At 40.2% G+C, this 27,218-nt stretch overlaps 2 protein-coding genes across 9 annotated transcripts in view; both read right to left on the bottom strand.

Annotated features, from left to right (window-relative positions):
• ATG12 (autophagy related 12) overlaps positions 1-27,218 on the bottom strand; it is a 1,142,999-nt gene that overhangs the window by 771,189 nt on the left and 344,592 nt on the right. Inside the window, exon 1 of one of the 2 annotated variants that reach the window (XM_050793113.1) lies at positions 10,837-10,840. The exons of the other annotated variant lie outside the window; for it this stretch is intronic. The gene's annotated coding sequence lies outside the window, so the exon portion shown is untranslated. Of the gene's footprint in view, positions 1-10,836; positions 10,841-27,218 lie in introns of those variants that run through there. 2 annotated transcript variants of the gene reach the window in all.
• SEMA6A (semaphorin 6A) overlaps positions 1-27,218 on the bottom strand; it is a 133,835-nt gene that overhangs the window by 70,775 nt on the left and 35,842 nt on the right. For 2 of the 7 annotated variants that reach the window (XM_050793041.1, XM_050793044.1), the window contains exon 1: positions 24,473-25,483. The exons of 3 other annotated variants lie outside the window; for them this stretch is intronic. The gene's annotated coding sequence lies outside the window, so the exon portion shown is untranslated. 2 more of the 7 variants (XM_050793042.1, XM_050793040.1) reach the window with 2 other exon arrangements.

The raw sequence follows: 27,218 nt of genomic DNA, 5'->3' as shown, positions 1-27,218 counted from the left end.
GAGAGAGATGGGAAAGCAGGTGTTTGTGTTGAACATCCAGCTGGAAACCTGCTTCACAGAGACTGGAACTGCTGATCATTCTTGCACCAGAGGAAAATTTAAAGAAGTAATGAGTGTTTAAATAGTAGGTATCCTTCACTGACCTGGACAGCTCTGTTTCAAGGACTGCAGCATTAGGAGGGTGCTGCTATCCACAGGATGCAGAGCTGGGTCAAAGAACACATCCCATTGTAATTAGAAACAACCCGGGCCCATTGATCCTGTTTGAAACCTTTACTGTACCCAGTTTGCAGGAACCATGAGGGCCACCTGTTCAGTGATATTTGCATTAAGATATAAGGTTCGGGCAAATGAGAAAAATAGCTCCAGCCTCTTAATAAACCATCCGGTCTTTCTTTCCTCCTCCTCTCAGCCATTAACAGAGACATAAAACACCCATTTTGGAGGAAAGGGAAATGCCACAGACCTAACTTCAACACATTTTGGAGAGTGATGATGGCATTCAATGGAAGATAATAATAAATATCGACTGGGTGTAATAGATGTTCCATTTTAGATCTGAAACCACTATCACAAAAGCATAGAAAAACTGTGAATTCGTAAGTACTTCTAGAAAAAAATATCTTTTCGAAAAATAAAGGTTGGTTGTATACCTATTATCTTTTGAGGGAGAAGGCAAGTCTTGCCTTTCCGTTGATTCTTTGCTATGCCGGTTTTCTTTCTCTCTACCCACCACCCCCCACCCCAAACACACAGCCCCGAGCCAATGCACTTTACTTGGATGTTTATTGCACATTTATTGCACTTTATTGGATGTTTCAGATACAGTCTCATGGCCCACTGGGCTCTAGTCATGACCTTAGTAGGCCTGAAAGTATTGTGGCAAACTATCTTCATCTCAGAAATCTGCAAGTCTTAACCAGGCTTACTTACGGCATGCCCTAGCTTTTTGCTGTCTCCATCTTTGTAAACGTTCTTTGTTGGTTTGTTGTTGGCTTAAAGGTGGCTACCTTTTTTTGAATTTTATTTGTAATTTTTGTGGGTCCATGGTAGGTGTATATATTTATGTGGTACATGAGATGTTTTGATACAGACATGCAATGCATACTAATCATATCACGGTAAATGGGGGTATCCACTATAAAGGCAGCTTTTTTTTTGAGATGGAAATTTCACTCTTGTTGCCCAGGCTGGAATGCAATGGTGCGATCTTGGCTCACTGCAACCTCCTCCTCATGGGTTCAAGTGATTCTCCTGCTTCAGCCTCCCAAGTAGCTGGGATTATAGGCATGCACCACCATGCCCAGCTAAGTTTGTATTTTTAGTAGAGACGGGGTTTCTCCATGTTGATCAGGCTGGTCTCGAACTCCTGACCTCAGATGATCTGCCCACCTCGGCCTCCCAAAGTGCTAGGATTACAGGCATGAGCCACCACACCTGGCAAGGCACCTAATTTTTAACTCTTAATCTAAACCTTTAGTTTTAGAATTCTAGACCTGATTTTGTATAATTCCTCTGGAAAATTCTACTTAGATGTATGGCTTACTTGTAAAACTCACACAATATGTCCCCAGACTGTAATCATTACCTTCATTCCCAAACCTTCCTCTTGATTTTCGTTTTTTTTTTTTAATTTCCAACTTTTATTTTGAATTCAGGGTACATGTGCAGGATGCTCAGGTTTGTTACATAGGTAAGCGTGTGCCATGGTGGTTCGCTGCACAGATCATCCCATCACCCAAGTATTAAGCCCAGCATCCACTAGCTATTCTTCCTGATGCTCTCCCTCCTTCCATGCCCTGCCCTCTGACAGGCCTCAGTATGTGCTGTTCTTCCCCATGTGTCCATGTGTTCTCATCATTTAGCTCCCACTTAGAAGTGAGAACACGCAGTATTTGGTTTTCTGTTCTTGTGTTAGTTTGCTAAGGATAATGGCCTCCAGCTCCATTGATGTCCCTGCAAAGGCCATGATCTTGTTTCTTTTAATGGCTGCATAGTATTCCATGGTGTATATGTACCACATTTTCTTTATATCCAGTCTATAATTGATGGACAATTAGGTTGAGTCCATGTCTTTACTATTGTGAACAGTGATGCAATGAACATGTACATGCATGTGTCTTTATATCAGAACAATTTATATTCCTTTGGGTATATACCCAGTAATGAGATTGCTGGGCCTAATGATATTTCTGCCCTCTGTTTTTGAGGAATCACTACATTGTCTTCCACAATGGTTGAACTAATTTACACTCCCACCAACAGTGTAAAAAGTGTTCCTTTTTCTCCACAACCTCGCTAGCATCTGTTGTTTTTTTTTACTTTTTAATAATAGCCATTCTAATTGGTGTGAGATGGTATCTGACTATGGTTTTGATTTGCATTTCTCTAATGATCAGTGATTCTGAGTTTTTTTCCATATTGCTGGCCACATGTATGTCTTCTTTTGAGAAGTGTCTGTTCATGTCCTTTACCCACTTTTTAATGGGGTTGTTTGTTTTTTTCTTGTAAACTTGTGTAAACTGTTTACAATATTGCTGAACTTGAACATCTGCTTCAGATGCAGAAACAAATGCCTCCTATAATTTGCTGTTAAGAAAACTGAGGCCCAAAATGGTCACTTGCCAAATGTAGGACAGCTCAAAAGTGGCAAAGATGAGCAGCAGCTGAGAACTCCTGACTCCTCTTAGTGAGCTCTTTCCCTGCCTTACGCTACTTTCAGAAAGGAAGCCAGAATTCATTCATTTCTCCTTGGCTTGCTGCCTGATGTTCATTACTACCATTGTCTGATTCCCATCTTACCAACTCCCTGTTTTCTACTTGGAGGCTCTGTGTTAAGAGGATGGAGATAGAGATGGAAATGGCCCTTCCCCTTGCATCACCCCCAGGACCTCACTATTCAGTGGATGGTCCCCATAGCTTTTGCTCATTGTTCCAAAATAGAACACATAAACAAATAACAATAATCTTTCAAAAAGAAATTATTACTCTGTTGGCAAGAATACCACCTGGAAGGTAAAGGTGTTGCAGAGGTATGTAAGGTGGGATGACTGGCAAAGGCTTCTGGTTGGAGAAAGCCTTAGAGGGTTGCATGACTGTTCACTGTGGAGGGGGCAGGTGGGAGCCAAGACATTTCAGGTAGAAGGGCCAGGCAGGGTGTTAAAACAGACAACTCCATGCTTACTGGATTTGCAGACACCAAATTAGACTATTTCATTCTTTGCTTAAGGAATTTCAAACATTTGTCTAAAGTAATGGATGGATTTTTTCCTTTAACTGAAAGTTTGGTTTAAAATATTATACCTGAGAATAAAGATTGTGTCTGATTACTATTTTTTCTAAGAATATGACAGAGAAGAAGGGGCGGGGGAAGCTCTGAAGTATAAGCTCAGAGTATTGGTATTTATTTGCTTGAGGTGTTGAGTATATGGGTTATTTTTGCATTACTCTCCCTAACTTTTTCTTTGTAATTTTATTAAAAATGAAGCACACTGCAAAAAATAATATGCCTGAATCCAAGCATTTTTCCTAGCCAGTAAAAAGATATCTGGAGAGTGACTTTAAAGGAGAAAACCAGAGATAATTTAGCAACTAGAGTTTTCCACATACCTTTGTCAAAGTCCTGAGAGGATTTAAACTAAAATAAAGCAATTGCTGAACTTTGACAGGACGACTCTCCCTAATAATTTCTCCTCTGTTTACTCTCAGTGTAGTTAATAGAAATAGAATCTCCCAGTCACAACTCTAACCCTCCTGATCTCCAGTCTGCCTGGGATTGCTTAGGCTCAAACGGCTGCAGGAATGTGTTCTTTGCCCACTTTTAGAGTGGAAGTCAACTTCAAACGTGGCTCCCACAGAATTAATAACAACCTGCAGGTCTCTCCATTGAGCTCTGAATAACAGCCCCAAATAACAATGTCATCAGTCACGGATGATTTAAACTTTGACCTAACCCTATAAATCCTTACTGTTTTCTTGTTGTTTGTTAACATTTTTGGTAAAACAGTCTCACGATCAGGAAGAAAGTGAAAACATTTCCTTGAACTAAAATGTTGGCGTCAGGTCCTTTGGTGTTTGCTGCCTATGTCGCCTATGTCAGTCCTCATTGTATTTCCTGCCTCTTTCAATGAGCACCGATGCTTTCCCAGAACCCTGAAAGCCAAAAATAGAGTTTCTATTTGATTACAAGCTTCTGATTATACAAAAAGAGGCATAATATCATTTCAGGATCTGCTCCATAACCAAGCATGATATTTATGCTGACTGGTGCTTATTATCAGTAAAGTATCTGTATACACAATGGATTCTCTGTTTATCTATGTATGTCCAGACACATCGAGAACAGATATGATATGGAAGAATTGTATCTTGAATTTCCATAATTTTCCCACATTTTTGGGGAAATTCATTTCATTTATCCATAAAAAGCCTGCTTTATGTCTCAGTGAGCTAGGTGAAAATTGCAAACCCACACATTTAAACCTATTATTAAATTTGATAGATATTTCAGTTTTTTTCTGAAATTAATAATATCTTTATTGGCTTTGCTCATTTACTTTACATGTAAAAAGTGACTCATTAGCCTGGCTTGATATACTTAGCAAAATAACATAGGTGTTCTCCAAAGGCAGTTTATCAGTTCGCATTGTGGTGGAGAGAAGACCATTCACTAGGTGCCTCTTCCCAAACCAGAGTCAAATCTAGGATGTACCACCCCATAAAATGTTCATATGCTTTTAATGTGAAATCCTACCTTCAGAATTAATAATTATTCCCAAACATCCTGAAAATATGCTTCCTTAGAGCAAATGAATGTAAATTCTAGGAAATTATGGGTTTGTTTGAATGTCTCTACCACTTGATGACTTGACTCCTTACTCAGGTGACTTCAGGGTCACCGCACAAACAGAGCAGTTCTGTTCTTTGGGAAGTGGTTGAGCATACTGAGGCGGCATCTGGAGGAATCATTTTGGTGTTCATTGTTTTTGAAGTCCGCCCTGAGGCTCCTTAAGTTTAAAGAAAAATACGATTTGCCATCCCCTGTTTCTCTAGATCTGGATGAGGCCAAGTTCATTTCGGGAGTACAGGTACACAATTTCTTATCTGGAATTACAAACAAAACAAAAACAAAAACCCTGAAAATCAAAATGTTTTTTCTACTCATTGTGTGACAAGCTTGAGTTGGCATGAGACTATTTGTAGTCCGTATTTATCCCTCTTAGAATGAATATTTATACATTTTGCTGCAAATTATGAATAGGTATGATTATTAGATATTGCCCAGACTCCACTGGTGTATGTGTCCCATGTTACTTTTCTAAAATCTAAACAACTTAAAATTCTGAAACATATGTGACCCAAGGGTTTCAAAAAAAAAAAAAGATTGGGAAACTACATGCCTTCATTCTTGAAGAGATTAAAAACAGGATAAAAAGTGATGGAGAAAGGAAATCCTTGAGAGTAAATTCTCAACACTGGTTTTGCTAAAACGAGAATGAATCTTAATTATCCCACAGTGTGTTGTGAAACTCTCACAGAATTAAAAAAAAAAGTAATCTGATTTCACATATTTTTAAAAGTGTATGTCCTATCATACTTGCAAGAATAATGCAGAGATGAGGAATTGCTGACTGAGTTACTTATTTTTCATTTCCTATGTTCTGGGCTTATGATGACAGTTTTCCAGGCTCCTCTCCAGACAAGGGACCAACAAGGACAGACTTCCACAAAGTAAGTGATGTTCCCAGAGCAGATGTAATCTTGGTAGCAAGGTCTCAAAGCCTCTCATGAGTAAGTGACACCATCCAGAAGCCGCAGAAGTGACTGCCTCCCCAGGCTCAGCAACCCCTCCACCTGAGGGAGCTGCATTTCTTCCCATCTGATAGCCAACTACAAGGGAGTCAGCACTCCTTCCTCTCTCTGTAGCAAACAGATGCACTTCACAGGCTTTTTGTGCAGTTGGTGGTGGTTTCTCCAAAGGAGATTCCATGATGTCAGAGCCTGTAATCATTTTCTCCCCAATGGAAATGCCTGGTCATGGCATTTTCCAATCCCTGGCATCGGAAGCAATTGTCAGCGGGCAGTATCTGCCCTCTGCTTTGTTACATGTCCCTGCCTTTAATTTTCAAATACCTGTAACTTTCTTTTGATAAATAACCCCAGAAATTTAGGGATTAGATAATAAAATGAAGAATTTGGATTTCTGGAATATTTGGGGAGGACAACTGTTATCTTGGACAACAGGTAGGGGTGGTAGAAAAGGAAGACAGACTCTCTCCCATTCCTCTCTGAGGTGCCCTCCACTCGCTGTCCCTCACCTTTCTTTCTCCCAAAGTGGCCATTGGGCGTCAGACAACAATGTAATCAATTTTAAGTCTGAAATAAAATGGAGGCAAATGGTTAATAGCAGATAACTTGGACATGAGGTTAATTACTGCAATCCAATTATCAGGAGGGAAGACAGCACATGAATATCACCAATTAACCCCTAAATGAAATTTTAAAATCACCATTCCCATAATTAATAGCACAGCAATCACTATAATTACCATCTCTGCCACACCAGAATAAGGAGGAAAAGCGAAATTATCCAATAAGCTTGAGTGTGACAAGAAGAAACCAAACTAAAGTGCTGAGGTCAGACAAAAGAGAGGGGATAAATCAGAGAGAAAGTGAGTGTGAGACACACACCCAGCCTTGCAGGCATGCCCAGGTGTGTCACTCTAGCACAGCACAAGGATCCCTGCCCGTGGGTGCTTGCCTTTCTTTGGGAGGAAATGGAGGCATGGAAAATGGATAAACGTCTCTAGAAGCTACTTAGCCCTGGTTAGTGGGAAGCATAGAGGTCCACCTGCATCATCCGGGCTTTCACTGGTAAGGATTTCAAGGTCTGAGCCGTGAGAAGGAAAAGACACAGCTATGGAACACATGGAGAGGAATAACACATGAACGTCTTTCAAAGAGGAGATTCCCCAGGTTCACTTTGAATAACTAAAAGACCAAGTCAGAATAATTTTCTTCTCAAACACAATATTTTTCATATTTGGTTAATATAGTCTTCATCTCTCCAAAGAGTTAAAAAAAAAAAAGTCATTCTAAAGTGTTATGCAAGAATAGGCAGATGTGTTCTTCACATATCTATTTAATCAGCTCTTTCCAGCAGCACTAAGGCGTGAAAGAAAGGTTGAGTGTCCTCCAGAATCCTCAATGAGGGGAGAGCAAAGTACTGTGTGGAGCTCCAATCTTGCAAGATTCCCCAAGCTGGGACACGGCTCCACGATTTGAAAGTAAGGGAGCTAAGGACACCTCCTCCATTCTCACACAAAAGGTACATTTGCGGAGTCGTTATCAATAATTTTTCCAGCTTTTTTGAAAGTAACTCTATTCCAAAGGAACACTGCTTTTGTACATCACAGGTTACCTTTTTAGTGTCTGGGGAGGTACAAGCAAGAATATGAGATGTGAGAAAATATCGTACAAGTGTGTAGGCATTGAAAGGATGTTCCTTTCACTGTTCAATTAAACCCAGAAATTGCTTTTGTTAGTAATTTTCCTTTACTTGTTCATTTACTCATTGAATTCAGTCACTTTAGAAATGGCTGTTTCTAATACGTGCAAGCAAGGCACTGTGCGGGAACAGTGCGGATATTGGGGGCATGGTCTGAACCATGGGTTCTGCCCTTGGGGAGTCTCCAGACCACTGCAGACTATACATAAGCGGCTAAAACGATGGTGTGCATACACACACACACACACACACACTATACATATAATACATACTTACATTAAACACTGTGAGTTAAGAGGACCAAGAGACATAATATCCAAGTATGAATTCTATTTCCAAAGCACATGCCAAATCTGCCCACTTCCCTACGTTCTATCTACAATCCTCTTAATCTAACCCAACCTCGGCTCCTGCCTCATTATGACAATAGCTATCTACTTAATCTTTCTACTTCCACTTGGCCCTCCTTCAATTTAATCTCCACACAGCAACCAATGGTCTTTTAGAAACATAGATCATGTTATGTCCTCCCTTCCATAAAACCTTCCAGTGGTTTCTTAATGTACTAACAACAAAATTAAAACCCTCTGTTCTGGGCACAAAAGGCACCACCCAACTGGTTGACCCCATCATGTTCCATTCCACAATTTCCCACTCTGTTCCAACCCCTGTGCCTTGCTTTCCTCAAATGCACAAGCTCTCATTCCTGCCTCATGGACTTTCTGCTCTCTCACCTTGGAATGATCTTTCTTCCAAGATCATAAAATGTCACTTCCTCAGACAGGCCTTCCCTGAGCCCCCAAAGCAACCCAATGCTTTTTTTTTTTTTTTTTTTTTTCATCATTTTATTCTACATTTCTGCAATGGATTTGTTCCCAGTTGATATTTTCACATTTATAGTATTACTTGCTTTTGTCTGTTCCTCCCCTCCACTAGAATGTAAGCTCTGTGTGGGTAAATTTGTCTTATTAATCACTGTATCCCTCCCATTCAAGAACAAAGTCTAATGTACAGTACACTCTCAACAAACATTCATTAAATAGTGAATGAAGCTCTAAAAAAAGAATATCAGGACAATTTCTGAAAAATCAGTACTAAAACAAGGAAAAGGGGAGATGCAAGGGGCGGAGACTGGCATTTTCAGATATCTGAAGAGAAACCTAGAGGACAGTTGTGAGGGTAGACCTAAGATCAATGGGTAGTAACTGTAAAGGTAATTTCTGCTCAAAATAGGGAAGAATTTTCTAGCAGCCCCATAACACACACATGGACTAGCCTACCTAAGGGGATGGGGAGGCCAGATGAGTGCTAGGGCAGAAGGAATACTCTCCAGGAATTTAGACATAGGTTGCGGGGCTGGACCAGACAACGTTTAGGGTCCCCATGGAGAACCTGACTGCCTATGGTTCTTGGATCCTCTGACAAGTCTTTCCTCCCACATAGTGAGGAAGTACTGTTCAGAGCAGGAAGCCACAGATGGTCCAGAAGGATCCTGCTGTGGACTCAAACTCTTGCTGGCAGCTGCTCCCAGGGCTCTGTTGTTGTAATAATGTCCCTGGAATCAAAAGACCAAAAGAAAGTCCTCAGGCTTTGGGCAATCCTCATTCCTTGTCTCCTAGTTTGACTAAATTGTATAGGATATAGGTCTACAGCCAAAAGCATTTGCAAGGAGACAGATGGCAAGAACCTAATGAACATCATGGGCAATGACAGAAAGCCTCTAGGGGTGAGGACATCCAGCATCTATACAGCTCTACCTCTTTTTCACTCTACAAAGCCCAGAGGTCTTGAGTGTGGAACACAAAGTGAAGCTCTGGTTGTGTGGCCTTCCTGGGAATGTCAAGCACTGGCTTGTTACTAAGGCTCGCTTGCCAATGACACACAGACCCCAGGAGATGGTTTAACTCTACTCTTGTCTCAAAGCCCTTCCCAGTGACTCATAACTTTGACACCAGAACAGCTGGGCCAGCCAACAGGAAAGAAGACATACAGATGTAGCTGGCTGGAATTTGAGGGGTAACGGGGCTCTCAGCTGTGCAGTCAGTCTAGTATCCTGCAGTGGGCTACAGACTGTGGAAGTCTCCCCCTCTGCAGACAAGTTGTGGGTGGGGACATTGGCTCTGTCATGACCGTCTCTCATCCTACAACACTTGTGTGTTTAGAATAGAAAGCACTGCAGCTCTTCCTCAACGGCAACTTGGGGGACGTTTTATTTCTTTTGGGAATATTAGATCCTTGAGCCAATCCATCTGGAGAAGGTATGAGAGAGAGTACTCTGGCCAGAACATACCATCTACCCAGATGTCTCGGCTTAAAACCGAGCTCAAATGAGAGAATGTGTGAAAGGCTGAGACGTTAGAGGGGTTAGGGAAAGAAATGGATCATTTTTGTTTCTGATAAAAACATTTAAAACAAAGATTGACTGACTGCCCTTCCACTAACATAACTTTAGATTCGTTGATTATTCACCAGAAAAAAAGTATGAAACATATATGTGTAAAATGCTCACTAGAAATGGCTTGCTTAGGCAACATTGTGCACATTGAAGGTACTTATTAAATATTTGTTGATTTTGATCCAAATAGCTTTGGGTATTTTTAAATATCAGTGCATTGAGTACCCCAGTGATTGTAAAGGGGGTTATTTTTGTTAATGAAACTTGAAATACAAGCCAAGACTGATTGATTTTTTAAAGTGTTGTGAATATTGCAGTTCTCATACATAAGCAACTAGTAACAGTGTCTCTGAGGGAGGAGGACTAGGAGGTCAGATTTGGGTAAGAAACTCACTTTTTATGTTGTACTCTTTTATGTTTTATTGACAATATTTTTCTTGTGCATGTGTTTCTTTTTTAGAACAAAATAAAACTAGTTACTATTTTTTAAACTCTTTGTCTCTAGAGACAAACCTGGAGCTTAGACCTACTGATAACCTGCCAGTTCCCACTAAACTAGAAAGAAAAAAGGATTTTTCCCAGGATCCCATCTCTTCCCAGTATGGTCAGCCAATAGTAATATTCTGGAGTACAGGATGCGGGTGAGGGAATTTACAGGCATTGTGGTGTCAGTAGTGATAATTCTAGTTGATCTGTGACGCAGATGGATGTATGTGGCGGCTGGTGGTTTACACAGCACTGTAAACCTGCCTGCGTGCCATATGAATGGCTGCCTAATTTATTAGCTTTCAAATAAAAATGTAGCAAACTCAAATTGAGAACGCAATGAAGTCTAACAAAAAGAATCAGATGGGCTCAAAGCAAATAACCTTCATATTTTTTATTCTATTTTCTATAAGTGGGATTCCAGTACCACAGATGGGAATCTTTTCTTCCCCCCCTTCTCTATCTGCATGTTGATTTCTGGGCTGCCCCCATGTTCTCTGGCTTCACTGGCCTTTCTTCCTGTTCACTTCCCACGGCAAAGGAAGCCCAAATGCTGCTTTTGAAGCATCCCCAAAGGACACCTGACATTTTAAAAGCTGAATGAGTGTCCTCCTCTGGGACAGTCATCTTAGACCATCTCATAATGACTGCTCCCAGAGAAGACAGGAGATTGACTAAACTAGAGAGAAAAAAAGACTTTATCGGGAGAGCGAGGAGGGCAATGTGGAGAGGTGCCCACTGTGCAGGGATGTGATCAATGAAAGCTTCCTCCATCCCATCCCAGTACCCTTTCTGGGAGGTGAGCTGCACATGACCGCCTCCTCTTTTCTCTTTTTATTCGTTTATTCAACACTGAGCTAAGCGCTAAGAAAGGAGCAAAGGCATGCTTCCTCCTTTTTTGGTTCTTCTTCGCCTCAGAGCCGAGTCTATTTCGACCACTTTGAGGTTGCTTTTCTCACCGAGTGGGTCACATTATGCTTTTTCTCTTGGGGTTTAAGGTTTTACTGGGGTGGGAGACAGCAGTTTCTTTTCTTTTTGAGACAAGGTCTTGCTCTGTTGCCCAGGTTGGAATGCAGTGATGCAATCTCTGCTCACTGCAACCTCCACCTCCCAGGTTCAAGCAATTCTCCTGCCTCAGCCTCCCGAGTAGCTGAGACTACAGGCACGCGCCACCATGCCCAGCTAATTTTTGTATTTTTTGTAGAGATGGATTTCATCATGTTGCCCAGGCTGGTCTTGAACTCCTGGGCTCAAATGATCCACCCGCCTCAGTCTCCCAAAGTGTTGGGATTACATGCATGAGCCACTGCACCCAGCCTACACAGCAGTTTCGGATTCCAAACTGGACTCCAGCTTGAACCTTGGAGGCAGGTGGCACCCACAGGAGTGTGCATGTTCTCTTGCCTCACTCCACCAGTACGTGCTGCTCTATCCATAACCAAATGCAAAAGTACATATAAAACTGTAAGTATAAACCAGTGCTTTCCAAACTTGACTGCACACTGGAATCACCTAGAGAGCTTCAAAAATTAAAGATGCCTGTGTTCCACACCCAGAGATTGTGACGTAAGTGGCTTGGGTGTGACCTGGGCTGTGAAAAGTTTAGTAGACCCCCAGGTGATTCTAGTGAGTAGACAAGTATGGGAGCCGCTGATACAAATACAAATGGCATCCATATTACAATCTTAATCCCTTCCATTTCAGTGCCTTCAGCCACAGCCCAAGAATATTAACCATGATTCAAAGACCTTTACTTGTGCCAGCTGCATGGAGTGGCTTTAAAAATATCTAAGTTTATTTCATGCCCACCTACCCTCATGCCAACCCACTTACAAAATATAATGTAATCCATTAAAAATTACAGGGAGCCATACAGAAACTTCTTTTCCAGCATGGGGCGTGCAAAGTATTTCTAATGCAAACACAAACAATAGGTATATTTTCTTTTATGACAAGGTTGAAATAAAGCAGACCTAATTATCCCACCCAGATGCTATGGAGAAGAAGCCGTGTGAATACTGCATGAGGAAGCCTATCTCCCAGTCTTATCAAACCCACTTTTCTCTTCAACTGTGCCCTGGTAACCTGGGAAATATTATAAATTTTGATTACTGATTGCTGCATTGTTAGTAACTGACTATTTATCATCAGTAGCTGGTCACCAGTGTCAGTCCAGACTTAATTATCTCAGCTGAAGGGAAAGTAACCCCATGAAAGAACTGCTTTCCAATTAAAGCAGAATGGAATATATGATTTGTCTCTCTGACGATATCCAATTCATACTCCTTTTCATGTTATTTGTATTGTCTTCTTTTCCTCATTACAAGCTCAGAGTTGTGAATCTTAGGTTCCCTAGCCAGAAACACATAAATATCAAGAGGGCAGCTGCCAGACCTCTAAAAAAAATCATGACAGTCACCACCAAAAACATAACAGTACTTACAGAGTTTCCACTAGCAAATGCTACACTTAGGGTTAAAGACATCTTTCAACATACCATTTATTTTCACAGGTTCCTAACCTCCTATAGAATGTGTGTATAATTACATGGGTAATGTATACACACACACACACACACACACACACACAATTTTTAGAGTTTATTCTTTAGGGGTTAGGATCAGATGCTCTATGCTGTGTTATAGCTATTGGGTCAATGACAAGGAAACAAGGAAACCATTTTTCTACTAGCACAAGTATTTTAGGCAAAGATCTAGGCAATGGCATCTCTGAACTCTTCATTTTTCTTATCTTGTTTTTGCCATTAGTTTGATATTTATTTTGCATGTCTGCCCATTTGCCTATCTAGACAATTCTTTATTCCTGGAGCAAGGACAAAAGTTTATCTTATCTGTGACTAACTCAACCCTGATCACTTTGTAAACATGGCCTTTGAAGTCTGGGTTGTTTAAGAAAATATTTATTGAGCACCTACTGTGTGCCAGGCATGCTCCCGGCACTGAGTATTATCAATGAACAGAAGAGGTCTCTGCTTTCATGGAGCTTATATTCTAGTGGGCTTCCACCCTAGTCCTTCCATTAGTGGTCAAGTGGCCTTGGGTTATTTAATCTGTGTAAGGCTCAGGTTTCTCTGCTCTAAAGTGGGATAATGATGCTTTCCCTTCCTACAGCTGTTATTAGGATAAAAAGCTCCTGGCCCATGAAGAGTGATTTAATTAAGGTAAGCTTCCATTTTCTTCTCAGTCCCCTGTATCCTTGGGGTTGGCACTGGGAAACTCAAAGTATCCTCACCTTTCAGCATTGTGAATTTTGTATGCTTGTTTCCTATACCTATACGCCATCACTTGTTTCCTAAAAACATTTTCTTACTGTAGCTCCAATTTCCCCCTGTCCTCAAAACTTCCCACCCACAGCCTTCTGTGTCTTGCACTGGAGCTGCCTGTATTTCTTAGAAGATGGTAACTGCAGTTTGGTGTTTAACCAAAATCTTGTGGAAACTTAAATTATTGCTTTGGGGAAAGGAGGGTATATTTTTCAGTACTGTGCCAATGTGAAAAGGAGGAATAGCCTATAGTCATTGGTGTTAAGTCATTATTTACTTGGCTTATAGTTCTCTTCCCAACTGCATTACAAACACTTCAAAGGGTGGGGCCGTTTTACTTCTATTTACTTTCAGCAATTTAAATTAAGCATTTATTGTCTACATTTATGAGCAAGGAACTGTTTCAGGTGCTGTGGTCACTACAAAGATGAAGGCTGGTTGGAGGAAGTAGCACTTAAAAACCTCTCTGGAATCTTTTCACCTAGCAGCCAGCTGCCCTAGGTTAAGAATATGTACCAGAATTTCAATAAACTGCCCCTAACAAGAAAGTTTTAAGAATTTTTCACTCTTCGATTGAATTGGGTTGGTGGGTGAGGGCTTTGGAGGGATGGCTCTTATTGGATCTTCCTTTGCCTTTTTTTCTCCCCTCTTTTTTATCCTTTGTGTCTTGCACAACTCTTCCCATGACTACGGTTTTTCTTTTAAATCATTTTTCTATTAACAACCCCTCCCCACTCCACTTTTCTATCCTTTCCCGTTTCTGCCTTGTGAATTTCTACCCTTCTCTTAAGACACTCTTCAAACATCACCTTCTCTGTGAAGTCTCCCCTGATTCCCACTGACAACTAACCACTAATCTCTCTCTTTTTTCTTTGAAAATACTTGAGTGAGCCGTATCATAGCCATCAAATTGACATTATTTGTTTACTAATCTATCCACACCATTAGTCAGTGAACTTGGCAAGGGCAAATGAATGTTTGATTGGTAAACAAATGGATTAATGAATGAATAATCTAACATACAATCCCTGTCCTCAGAGGATTTACAAATTATGGGGTAGACAGGTATACAAATAAAAAGCTGCAAAATAAAGTGCAAACACGCACGTCATATAAGAAAGAAAAACGCTATAGATTTTAAGTTTTAATTTTTCCAGGCGGCTTATATTACTTATTTAGCTCACTTTATAATGAACTGATGCCCTTGGAAAAGTTACTATAGATTGCACTAGGCTTTCTTTTTTAAAAGGTCTTAGTGCTAGTTAGCCTCAGAAATCCTATTATATATACACACCCAGGTAACCCACATCAGACTGACACACAGCATTTGCCTTTCTACTTGCAAATACAGGTCTTGAAATATACATGAAATGTAAGATGCTGGTATTCTTACAGTAACACAACACTCACATTCTATGAAGTCCCTGACCTAGTTACATTGCTGAGGGCATAGCTTAAGCGCATATAATGCCCACCACGAGGAAGAAACTGTTATCTTGAGAAAAGTAAATTTTGCATTCCCCAAGTTCTGTATTATTAAATCTGTGACCTTAATTACATTAGAGTAGATATTTTATTCAATTATATGGACAATGAAATAAGAACTGAGAAAGATATAGCTGGCCCAGAATCTCCTGGGTGTGAAAAGATGATGATATTTATTTTGTCTACTCCTGACAATAAAGTTTAAACTGTTACTTAATGCTCCAGCAAAACATCAATTCAAACAGAAGTTAATTCTTCACAGTCATACTTAACATTATACATTTTTTATCTGAACTAAAAAGAAGCAATTGAATATTTCTGCCCTAAAAAATGGATAGAGTTGGATCTTTCAAAATGTTGGAAAAAGAAAATTAACCATGGCGAAAAGACGAATATTGCCAAATTAAACAAATGGATTTGGGCCTTGCTAAATAAAATAAACTATTCCTAATGCTTCAGTACAAGGAAATACACAGGCTTTTTTCTACTTGCACGGAAGTATTTCTCACATAAGCACTTTCAAAACAATGATCTTTTATACCCAATAAGCCATGAAAAGTTGAAAGTATAAGTGACGTTGAGGAAGAAATTCTTTTCCATCTTCTTCCTAAGAGCTGATGTCCTATGTGGTGGGAGAAAGAAGTTGGTAACGTGTACATTTAAACTCAAATTTATACAAATGTTTTCCTAACATATTCTTTGTGGTTCAACAATTCTTTTATTTTTTTCTTGTCAAACCAGTTGGTTCTAATGAGTCTAATTATTAGTCTTCGTAGTCAGAGTTAACAGTATAACGTAACAGTAACGACTTTCAGTTAAAAGTCAACCCTGTGATGCACAAAACCTTGGATAAGATTAAATTTTAACAGCTTCCAACTAATCTACAGGCAGAAGTCCAACTCAGGTGTTACTATTTTAATAACACTCAACTCTAAAAAGCATAAAGCAAATGCATATTAAAAGAGGAACAAAGATGCGAATTAGAGAACCAAACGAAGGAAGGAAAACAATACAGGTTTTTCCTTAATTAACAACTTTTGCAAGATATAAGTTGCAGATAGAATTTCCTTTAGGTCATATCATTTAAGTGAATCTAGTTGTAAAGCAATTTAGAACTCTCCAGGAACAGTAGAGTTTAAATAACTAACCAACAAATGTGTAGTCTTTTCTTTTGCTTCCTTTTCCTTTCTTTACTTCCTTAACAATTGGCAAAATATTCTTAAATTATTAATATAGTACCCGATTTGCTTCTCATTTCCCAATTTCATTCACTAAAACTAAAAGCAAATAGCAAGCCTTAGTAAACTTCTAGCCAGATTTCTTGCTTACAAATATAATGCGGATTTCTGAAAATGCCCAGTTTAAGGGAAGTACAATCCCATAGACTCCAGTACCTTGCTGACCAATGCCCCCTGCCCAGCCCCATCCTCATTGGCCTTTACAATATCAAGCTGATACTGCAGAAGCAGTTGATTGTCAGGACAGCCAGCTCAGGTAAATTAACTTAATGAAACAGATGACTTTGTATGTATTGAAATTGACTAGGCTCAAATATCCACTCAGCTAATGAGCTTGCGATAGGACCCTGGCAGAGGTGTCATCATCATTCTGCCACTAAAAGCCTTTCTGTAGCCCTGTATCCTATCTTCCTGTCTGAAAACCAGGCAGAAGCTTAACAGCCGCCAAGCTTCCAAAATGCAAACAGCGGCAGTTGCCTATCTAAGTTGTGATTGATAGTACACAAAAATACATGGCTACTTCATAGATATTCTAGCCTGCAACAAATTAGGGATCTAAACCTTTGTGCTAGGCAGATAGCCAGTGTATTGTGGGGGACTGCTGTGGCTCTATAATTATATCCAGCCTGATAATAATCCGTTCTACCGCTGTGAATGGCTGTACCCTGGGACTTTAATTTCACCGTCCCCTTCCAGCAGATAATGCCTGACCCTGTGTCACTTTGACTGTGAAACACATGAAAAAGACAAATGAGTTTTTCTCTGACCATGTTAAATTAACTAATGGATTCTAGATGTGAAACTGGCATAATAATAAGCCAAGGCTCTGCTGGTACTGGGTGGACATTCAGACAGTCTCTAAGGGTGTTATTAACCTCATGCATGAAAACAAAACACAAACACCAAAAAAGAATCTGGCCAGTGTGAATAAAGAGTCTGTTTAGTGTGAACAGGGATTAACCACATAGTTTATATTCCAACCAGTTATTTTAGTATTTTGAGACACAGCTATAAGAGAGTGTTGAATTACTAGAGGTGAGGAAGGATGGGAAGGAGGGCTGGCCAGAGGTTGGTTAACAGATACAAAAGTACAGCTAGATAGGAGGAATTAATCCTAGTGTTCTATAGCACTGTAGGGTGACTATAATGAACAACAACAGCCTATTGTATATTTTCAAACAGCTAGAAGAGCAGATTTTGAATGTTCCTAACACAAAAACACAATAAATGTTTGAGGTGATGGATATGCTAATTACCCTGATTTGATCCTTACACATTGTATGCATGTATCAAAATTTCACACAGTATCCCATAAATTTGTACAATTTTTATGTGCCAATTTAAAATAATAATAAAGGAGGGAAAAAAGAAGACCACGCAGCTGGAGAACATCAGAAGCAGGATTAAAACTCAGTTCTCAATGGTTCTAAAACCATGAAGAATATCCATAAATCCACACTGTTTCAAAGAAGAAAGAGAGAGTGAAAAAAAGAGCTGTTTTATGGTCTAAAACTAGGCATTAGCTGAAGGCAAACTAACACAGGAACAGAAAACCAAATCTTGCGTGTTCTCACTTATAAGCAGGAGCTAAACACTGAGTACACATGGACACAAAGATGGAAACAATAAACACTGGGGGCTGCTTGAGGGCGGGTTGGGGGAGGGAGCACAGGTTGGAAGGCTACCTATTGGGTAGTATGCTCACGACCTGGGTGACGGGATCGTTCATATACCAAGCCTCAATGACACACAATTTACCCATGTAACAAACCTGCACATGTACCCTCAGAACCTAAAATAAAGTAGAAGAAAAAATAAAAATAACAACAACAACAAAAACTAGGCATTAATTGAGCGATTTTATAATCAACATTTCCCTCTTTCCTTTCAGAGTTGTATTTTGTTTTCAGAAAGTGGCTACAATTCAATATCCTTGAAGATATACTCATTTGAACTAAATGTTGTAAATGTTAAATATCTTAGAAGAGAAAATGACCAGTGTTTACATTACTTTCATTCCAACATAAAAAGGCACTATTGCTTCCAGTAATTAGTAAAGGACATTATAATCTGTACAGAGAGTAATTGTGCAAATTCCAGTCTTGTAGTTATGTAGGCACTCCCTGTTACACATGGTCTTAATTTTTAATATGTATTTTCTTTTAGCTCGCTAAAATATTACAGATTTCATATTAATGCAGCTGAAAAGATAAATGTCCTTTCCCATGTTCCCATCAGAGGTCTGTGTGTTCTGGGAGGTTAAAAAATTATAACTCAGCTGTTCCATACCGTATTAAGATTGAAATTTGGCATCCCAGATGTGAATTTGTTTCCAAAATGAAACAGAATCTGGTAAGCTTTTTTTAAGAGAAAAAAATATTTTAGAAGCTTATTTTTAAAGTAGACTCATATTGGGTTTATGGGTGCTTTTAAGATAAAATTGTATATAGTTTTATTTAAAACTGTTTGGACTTCTGATGGGTAAAACCCCACATTTATCTAAAATTTTTACCTTTAAAAACAGGCTAATGAAAATCCAGAAGTTGCATTACCTTTCTTAATCAGTGATCAAAAATACATGCTTGCCTTTTCTTTAGGCGGTATATTTTCAAACAAGCTCTCTCTGCCCAAGAGGAATTTATTTTTGCAAAGTAATATTTTATTCTGTGTTTACCATATGTTAGACACAGATCTAGCTCTTGATGTGTAATGACTCATTTAATCCTCACAATAGCTTGAGATATATGCCATTATTATCCCCATTTTACAGATGAGGAGACTTCCCAAGGTCACATGCTAACTAGTAAGTTGGGAATAGGGATTTGAACCTGGGACAAACTGGCTCCGAAGCTCACATTCTTAACTGCTATGTGTATTGCCCCTCTGATCATAGTCATTTCCCTAATCTTACATTCACTAAACATTTAATAAGTGCCAATTAATCTATGTGGAGGGCATTATACTAGAGTTGAGTGTGGGGTTGGGGGAGGCGGTGGGGATTGGGAGGATCCAGAGTAGAGAAAAGGGGTCAATAAAGTTTTTTTAAAAAACGCAATCCCCACCACAGTTCTGCAGGTCAGATGGACATGACTCAATGACTAAACACAAAGTAAATGCTACATTTTGCAGATTGGTCCCTCCAGTTTTGGGGAATTGTAGGACCTGTAGTGCAGTGTCTCTGAAGCACTTAGGTCGCTCTGGATGTTATGCCTAGGCCCAATCTACCTTGTGGAAGGGCCCTCCTGGTCAACTGGAGACATTTCCCAGGACCTTCCTAAAAACACTCAAAATCTGGTGGTGAAAGTCCTTGTGTAACATTCTGAAACTAGGCGTCCTCCATCCCTTGCTCCTGTTAGATATAGTGATCCCCAAGTTTCTCTTCAAAGAATCAGTATGTCAGTATGTTCAGTCCTCTTACTCTTTGATTCTCCATTTTAAAGTTTAACACTCTGGTTCTCTTCGTCCCCTTGCTTCTAGTTTCAGTAAACAACCTTTTCCACCAGTTTTAATCAGTAGTTCACATCTGTTCCCCGGTCACCTGCTCTGTCCTGACTCATCCTGGTCACCTGCTTTGACCTGAGTCACCCCCACCTGCTCTAACCTAAGTCACCATTAGTTACTTGTTCCTAACCGTCCTTCCCACCAAACCACTCACCCCACCACTCTGGTTCATACCCCTGCTCTCTTTAAAAGAGCCAATTGGAATTAGCTTAGACTGTGCAGTCCAACCCTAGCCAATAAGGGAAAGACACAGCGGTAGGGACCACCTGCATCAGGAATAAGAACCCCTTCCCCTCCCTTGTTCAAGTGGTGTGCTCTCGCCATTACTCTATTCAAGAGTCACACCCTTCTATAGAAGTAAAAATTGCCTTGCTGCAAATTAAATTTATGTTTGAATGCTATTTCTTTGTGGCACCGAGGAATAAGCATTTCTAACATTCTCAACCTCCTAAGTCAACACCATTCCTTGATGTGATTTATGCCAAACACTTAAGACACTGCTGTATTTTGGATGGATCAAGCCTACTTAATCTTTAATCCTAAAATTGAAAGAAGCAACTGGGGGTCTTCGGTATAGAAAGTGGGGTCAGGCGGCCAACAAAGGGAATATGAATGTATATCCAAGTCACTCAGAAACTTTTATGCAGGTGCAAGAAACTTACGTCAAAGTGGTCATAAGGCTGTTTAATAGGAGACAGACAAATGTAACTCCACGTTTACTGCTCGAAACCAAAGCTTTGTGTGAAATCTTGAATTTATGGGGAAGGAGAGAGGGTAGCCTGTAACCTACCTGTTGTTTTCCTGATCCCTTCCCCCCAGTCCTAAACTCCTGGAGATTGAGCCCCTTTGGGCTTTGGTGACCCCATCATTGGGGTATGTTTATTTGATTGTTAATTTTGCTGTACCAGACACTCCCTTTCCCATTTTCTAACCATCTTGTAACGCATGCTAACTCTTTTCCCTTCCCTTCTCTTTTCCCTAGGAAAATCAATGAATCAGTAAAGACATATCGGTACTGGAAAAGAAAAAAAAAAAAGTCCTCTGTATGTCACGGTGCTTTGTTATTTTTCTCTCAAACTCCAGTGGACATGAATAACAATCCCTCTGGATGTGGTTGCTCTGAAAGAGCCGGGCTCTTAGCATTTTGTCACACTTAGCCAATTGTTAAAGTATCATTAACAGGGACCCAGACAGAGATGACAGGTGTAAACAGTTTATAATTTACAAAGTGCAGGATCAGGTTTCTGCACCCCCTCTTCCAAGAGCTCTCAAACACATCTTAACTTGGCCCTGTGTAGGCATGGCAGAAATTCTTACAGGATTGTTTGAAAATAAATCCTATCATGCAACTATTTGGTAAAGTTTTGGCCTTTTGATCTTTTACTGTTAATTCAAACTATGCAAAGCTATGAGTTAATTGCTAAGTTAACATTTCAAAATGCTCTGTACAACTAAATACACACATGTTCCCTGGAACCCTCTGAATGGGCTTTCTACTCTATGTCATAGATTTCCTTCTTTGTTTTTCCTTCTTTTTTTTTCCCACTAGTGGTGCATTGGAGATTGCAGGTTTGAAATGCCTAACAGTTGAAGAGACTCGACACTGCTGCTCTGTGCACAGATGTGGGATTTCTTACGCCTTTTTAGTCAGACCTACTTAGCTGCCTTCTGCATTTTTCAACGCTGACATGTTTCGGTAAAACTTTAACTGGAATACTTGGGGGAAGGGGGTTTCTGGCTGAATGACTTCCTGGTTAAACTAAAAGTTATTTAGAAAGCCCTTTTTATTGAAAATCTTTCTAAAGTATATCAGCATACTTTACTCTTGAGTGAGGCAGCACTGTCAGAGAAAAATTGTACAGTATGTAGCTGTTTGGAAGGACTGTGAAACAAATTTAGCAAAGCTACTAACCACTCATCAGCCTTTCTCTTGCTGGAAAGCAGCCCCTCTCAGTATCCTGAGGCAGCTTAGGATGCCAAGCCCTACTGCTCTCTTCAAAATTTATTTTGCTCTTTAAGCAGAGGCCTGGATCTTTACCAGGGAACAAACAAAGGTCCTGAGGCCACCAGCCCTCACCTTTCATCCCTCACACCTCCAGGCTTCACTCCCTCCAGTCAGTCTCCACTTAGGTCCACGGCTGCCCCTCCTTCACCTGTGCTGGGAATTCATTCTCTCCAGCCTCCCCAAGGCAGCCATCTCTATGCCCTTTCTCTGGTAGTTTCATTCTCTCCCAATTCACTGATACTCCCTAAATATGCCTATCTCCCTATTCCAAATGAACCTTTCTCTCCACCTTTTCTTCTCGTGAGGGCAAAGTCCTTTTCTTCATTGCTAAACACCTTGCAAGGGCAAGCACAACCTATGTTTACTTCCTAACCTCTTATTCATTCTAAAACTATCTTTTATCTTCCTTCTGTAACCTCACCAAAACTACTCTCAAAAAAGGCCATCAGCCTATCTACTGGATCCTATGGCTTTATCTCAGCAAGTCTTATTGATTTTTCCTAAATTTAGCTAGAATTCCTTCCTTTCCCTGTCTTTGTTGCCACCATTTTGTTTTGCTGAAATTCACGTGTGCAGCATAAATCAGACCATGTCACTCACCTTCAATGCTTCCCACTGCACTTGTAACAACACAGATACTCCACATCTACATGGCTCACAGCTCTGATGTTCAGCTCTGGAGAGCTCATGCCTCCTTCTCCACCACATTCCAGCCTGTCTTTTGAGTCTCAAACATCCTAGAGTACCCTCTGCTCCTTCTCCCTAATGAAGTCCTCCCCTCACTGCTTCTGGCTGGTTTCTCCACCTTCTGGTCTTAGCTTAAATTTTACCACCTAGGACAGAGCTTCTTTGACCAAACCATCATCTATGTGGGTTCCTGACAGCCCCTCCTCACCACACCACTCTTTTCAATGCGCCCCATTCTCTCCTTTCACGCTAGTGACCATAAGCTGTAGTGGGAAATGAGCTTGTATGTTTACTGGATGGTTGATCTTTTGTCTCCACTAGGCTATGAGTTCCTTGAGTCCTTGGATCATGTCCCTTTTTCACTGGACACCCACTGCTTAGCTCAGGATCGGGCACGTTATTACTGAATGAATGAATGAACAGATGAAGACTTTATACTTTTCTGCAGAGGGCTGTCTAGAATGACTACAGAAATCTGACCAGACAAGTAACTCAAGAAAGAGTACCTGAAGAAATTCAAATTTTAGGTTTTGTAGCATTTTAAATGTCAGAAAGATGCTCACTCATCCTTTCATATACATAAATCAGGTCTCTCAGCCTGGGGGAGAAAAGCATTTAGCATAATACAAATATATATCCTTTTGCAGGAAATACACAAATATTGTGTTGGGAGTAGTGACTAGGATGGCCTGAAGGAAGGAAGGAGGGTAGCCTGGCAATGGATTGCTGCTAGCTCAGTGAGAGGAGCACGCAGCACAAAAGCCCGGAAGGAGAAGGAAGTGGAGTGATGATGGAGGGAGTTTTACCCAAATGGGGAGGCCAAAGTTAGACCAACTAATAAGGTCACTGACCTGCGGGAGAAACAGGGAAGCTGGGTAGAAAGTGAGATGAAGAACTGCAAGTCCTGCACAACACAAAGATGTGTTTGCAGCTGGGTAGGGGAAGAGGACAGAAAGGATTTGGGTGGAGATAAATAGAAACTGCAGTGATAAGCAGAATGCATGGTGGCATGAGGAGGCTGCAGTAAGCATGTATGTATGAGTAAGCAGCAGGAGTTTCTAATAAGTATGTGATCTTTGGAGTCTGAATGATTAGAAACTGTGGGCAAGGTAATATCACAGTTAGGCTAACTATCCTATCCTATCAGCTGAGGTTCAAGGGCACCCACAAAGAATCACCATTTATAATTGATGTCCTACTAATTCCACGGGGTCCTGACACACCTTGAAAAACAGGGCTAAGACTGAGCTAAGGGGGATGTTGAAAGAGGCAGCACCTTTCAACAAATGTCCAGTTATTAAATAGGTCATGTTACAACTGCAGGTGTGGAGCTTCTGCTCCAGAGACTGCTATTAGAAATGATTTTGTAAAACAGATTACACCTACTCTCTTGATTTTTCAACAATTCTGATTTTCATATGCTGAGACTGCTTAAAGCAGAGTCTTCTATGCCATTCTAAAGCAATAAGATATGCTGGTCATTTTGCATAGCCTTTTAGCTTTTAGGTATTTTTTTAAATGCTTAAAAAAATTGAATACCAACCCCCAAATAACTCAATCAACTCAATCCTATTGACTCAAAAGGAAATGGTTTCAGATAAAAGCCCACATGGCTTTTAGTTCACCCAGTTCTTTCTACCTACAAGTAACATAACAATTTCCTTTGCACAGAAAAGTTCTTAGAATCATCAGTCATGAAAACAGATGTTGGGCACAGAGGTGAAGCAGCAGCCAGCATCAGTAAATTTGCCATTATCAACTGCCCACCGCCACCCTCAACCCCATTCCCACCCCCTGTTGGAATTGGATTAGCCTTCTGGTATTATTTTAAGAGTGATTGGAATTTAATTTTAGTTAGGAAGAGCTGAGTCCATTGTTTACTTACAAACAAACAAAAGAATCCTCTCTCCAGCACTAGGATTCCTGCTTGGCTGGTTTTAAATAGATGAAGCTAACCAGATATTTACCATCAGCTTGGTGAAGAAAGAGACATTGTCCTGGGGAGCCAGAGTCATGGGAACTCAGTCCACACAGTAATGCATTGCGAACTGTGAGTGGACTATGACCAATCAAAGTCTCACTGTACATTTCACGGAGGTGGGAGCAAAACAGGAAAGAAAAAATCCCCTACGTGCCAGCATGTTGGGAAGGCATCATTGCAATAAAATTGTGAAACTAATGCTGGCAGGCAAACAACAAAAAACAACAACTGCCACAAACTGCAATATGCTTATCAGGGTCTGACCAAGAAAAAAGAACCCCAATCTTCCACAGAGGACACTGGCAACAATCCCAGGTCCTGCAACTCCTGAATAGCTCCATGTGCCGTGTTCCCTTCAGGTACTGCATTGTCCGCGGGAGATGTTCTCAGCAGTCAAGGAACAGCTGCACAATGCAAGCAGCCTCTGAATGGTCGAAAAGCTTTTTGTTCAGGCCTCGTGTGATTTCTTTAAAGAAAAAAAAAAAAAGCAAAACTGGTGTTCTTTTGTGCTGTACAAAGGCAGCACTTTGCTGACTCCAAGTTCAAGACTCATGGGCTATTAGGAGAGGAAAGATGGACATTGTATTAGCATGTGTGAAAAAAAGAATAGCAGTTCCTTTAAACGAAGTCCATAATAAGAGCAGCCTGGTATTTGGAACACCTACTTAGCTGGAAGCAGCTCCCACAGCAGTTAGAAGGTAAGTGTTTGCAACAATTACACACACATGCACACATGCATGCACACATATAGACCCATCAACAGGGAAGCAGCAGCATGTGTTCATAATAAATACATTTCTTGAGAATAGGGCAGTAAAATAAAATATAATCACAGAAAAGTTAGAACTGGGATGCATGAACTAAGAGGGATGTGACGTTAGTTTGTAGAGAAGCTGTTCTTCCAGAGAAGTTAAATGACTTACTCAAAGACATATGGATACTTCATCAAATCAATTTATTAACACCACTTAGGAAGGATGTCCTGGTGCTTCCTGCTCTGCACGTGAAGCAGTGTTGGTTGAGGGGTGAGGGGGCTGTGGAGACAAGGTCAGGGGTTCTAGCATCAGTCTAATCTGAACTTGAACCCCTAGGATATATCAGTGCTGAGGGTTCAAGTCTAGTGTTTCCAGTTGCATGACCTAGAGAGAAATTCCTTTATTCTTCAGAATTTCGACTGATTCAACCCCAAAATGGGGATAAAGTAACTTGTGCCTTTAGAGTTGCCACAAACATTAAGTGAACAAAGAGTCAACATTAAATAAATGTTGGTGACTATGCTTATTGCCATGAGGAGTAGCCATAAAGGTGGTATTTTCATCTTCTCAGAAATTTCAATACATTTAGAAAAAAAAGAGAGAAAAGAAACAGGAAATACACAGAGAATAACCATATAGGTATACAAGTAAGCATACGGAGAAAATACAGAGAATTAATGTAGACAACAGGGAACAGGCCAGGTGCGGTGGCTCACGCCTGTAATCCCAGCACTTTGGGAGGCCGAGGCGGGTGGATCACGAGGTCAGGAGATCGAGACCATCTTGGCCAACATGGTGAAACCCCGTCTTTACTAAAATGCAAAAACTTAGCCAGGATGGTGGTGCATGCCTGTAATCTCAGCTACTTGGGAGGCTGAGGCAGGGGAATCGCTTGAACCCAGGAGGCGCAGGTTGCAGTGAGCCGAGATCACACCACTGCACTCCAGCCTGGCTACGTAGCAAGACTCCATCTCAAAAACAAAACAAAACAAAAAGAAAACAACAAAAAACTTGGACCAAATACTTTACACATGAATATTATGCCTCTTATCCATCTGTATGGGCTCATTGGTTTCAGGTTTTTTTTTTTGCAATGATAGGTATTTGTTGATCCTTTAAAAGCATTTTGTCTTCCTCAAAACAATTTATTGCTGAATATTTAATTTCTTTTTTTTTTTTTTTTTTTTTATGAGCAGTGGGTGTCCTCAACTTGGACTGCCAAGACGCAATACCACTTTCTGTCCTGAGATGTCAAACTCACACATGGAGCCACCTCAGTGTGTTGGGATAATGAATTATTTTCAGGTCCATGTTTTCCAAGGTATTTCTAGCACTATTATTTTATGTATGTCCTGAAGATAGTTCTGTTCAGAGGAACAGAATTTCAATCAGATGTGTTTTTCCCTTCAACAAGTTTGTGATTTTTTTTATCTGTTCTTAAACTCATTATATATCTGTTAGAATGTACTTCTTAGTAGCTACTCTTTGTGTACTTATATTAAATATACAAATAATACATGACAACCTTTTCGTGATAAAATAAATAAATGAAATAAACATTTTAGACAAAACTAAAGTCCTGCTTGCCCATCACCTTGTCACCATCACCATCATCATCTTGGACCTTTCACCCTACAATATCCCTGGCCTATTCCACAACAGGGGCACCCTGTTACCATGCTGTTTCCTATGTATTTTCTAGAGTTTTCTTTTCCTTCTTTGCCTTTGTTTGTTTGTTAAACCAATATCCTTTTTTGTTAATAAATTCTTGGAGTTGGCATATTTTTCATTGGAAATAATTCATAGCAACTAAGAAGGTATTTTCAACTGTGTGTTTGCAATCAAGCAAATTTTTCCCCATTATATATAAGATAATTTTAGGCATCTACACCCTA

The sequence above is a fragment of the Macaca thibetana genome, chromosome 6, assembly GCF_024542745.1.
Source record: "Macaca thibetana thibetana isolate TM-01 chromosome 6, ASM2454274v1, whole genome shotgun sequence".
NCBI lineage: Eukaryota > Metazoa > Chordata > Mammalia > Primates > Cercopithecidae > Macaca > Macaca thibetana.
Note: the sequence above shows the minus strand (reverse complement) of the source record. Positions and strands in the feature narration are given on the sequence as shown.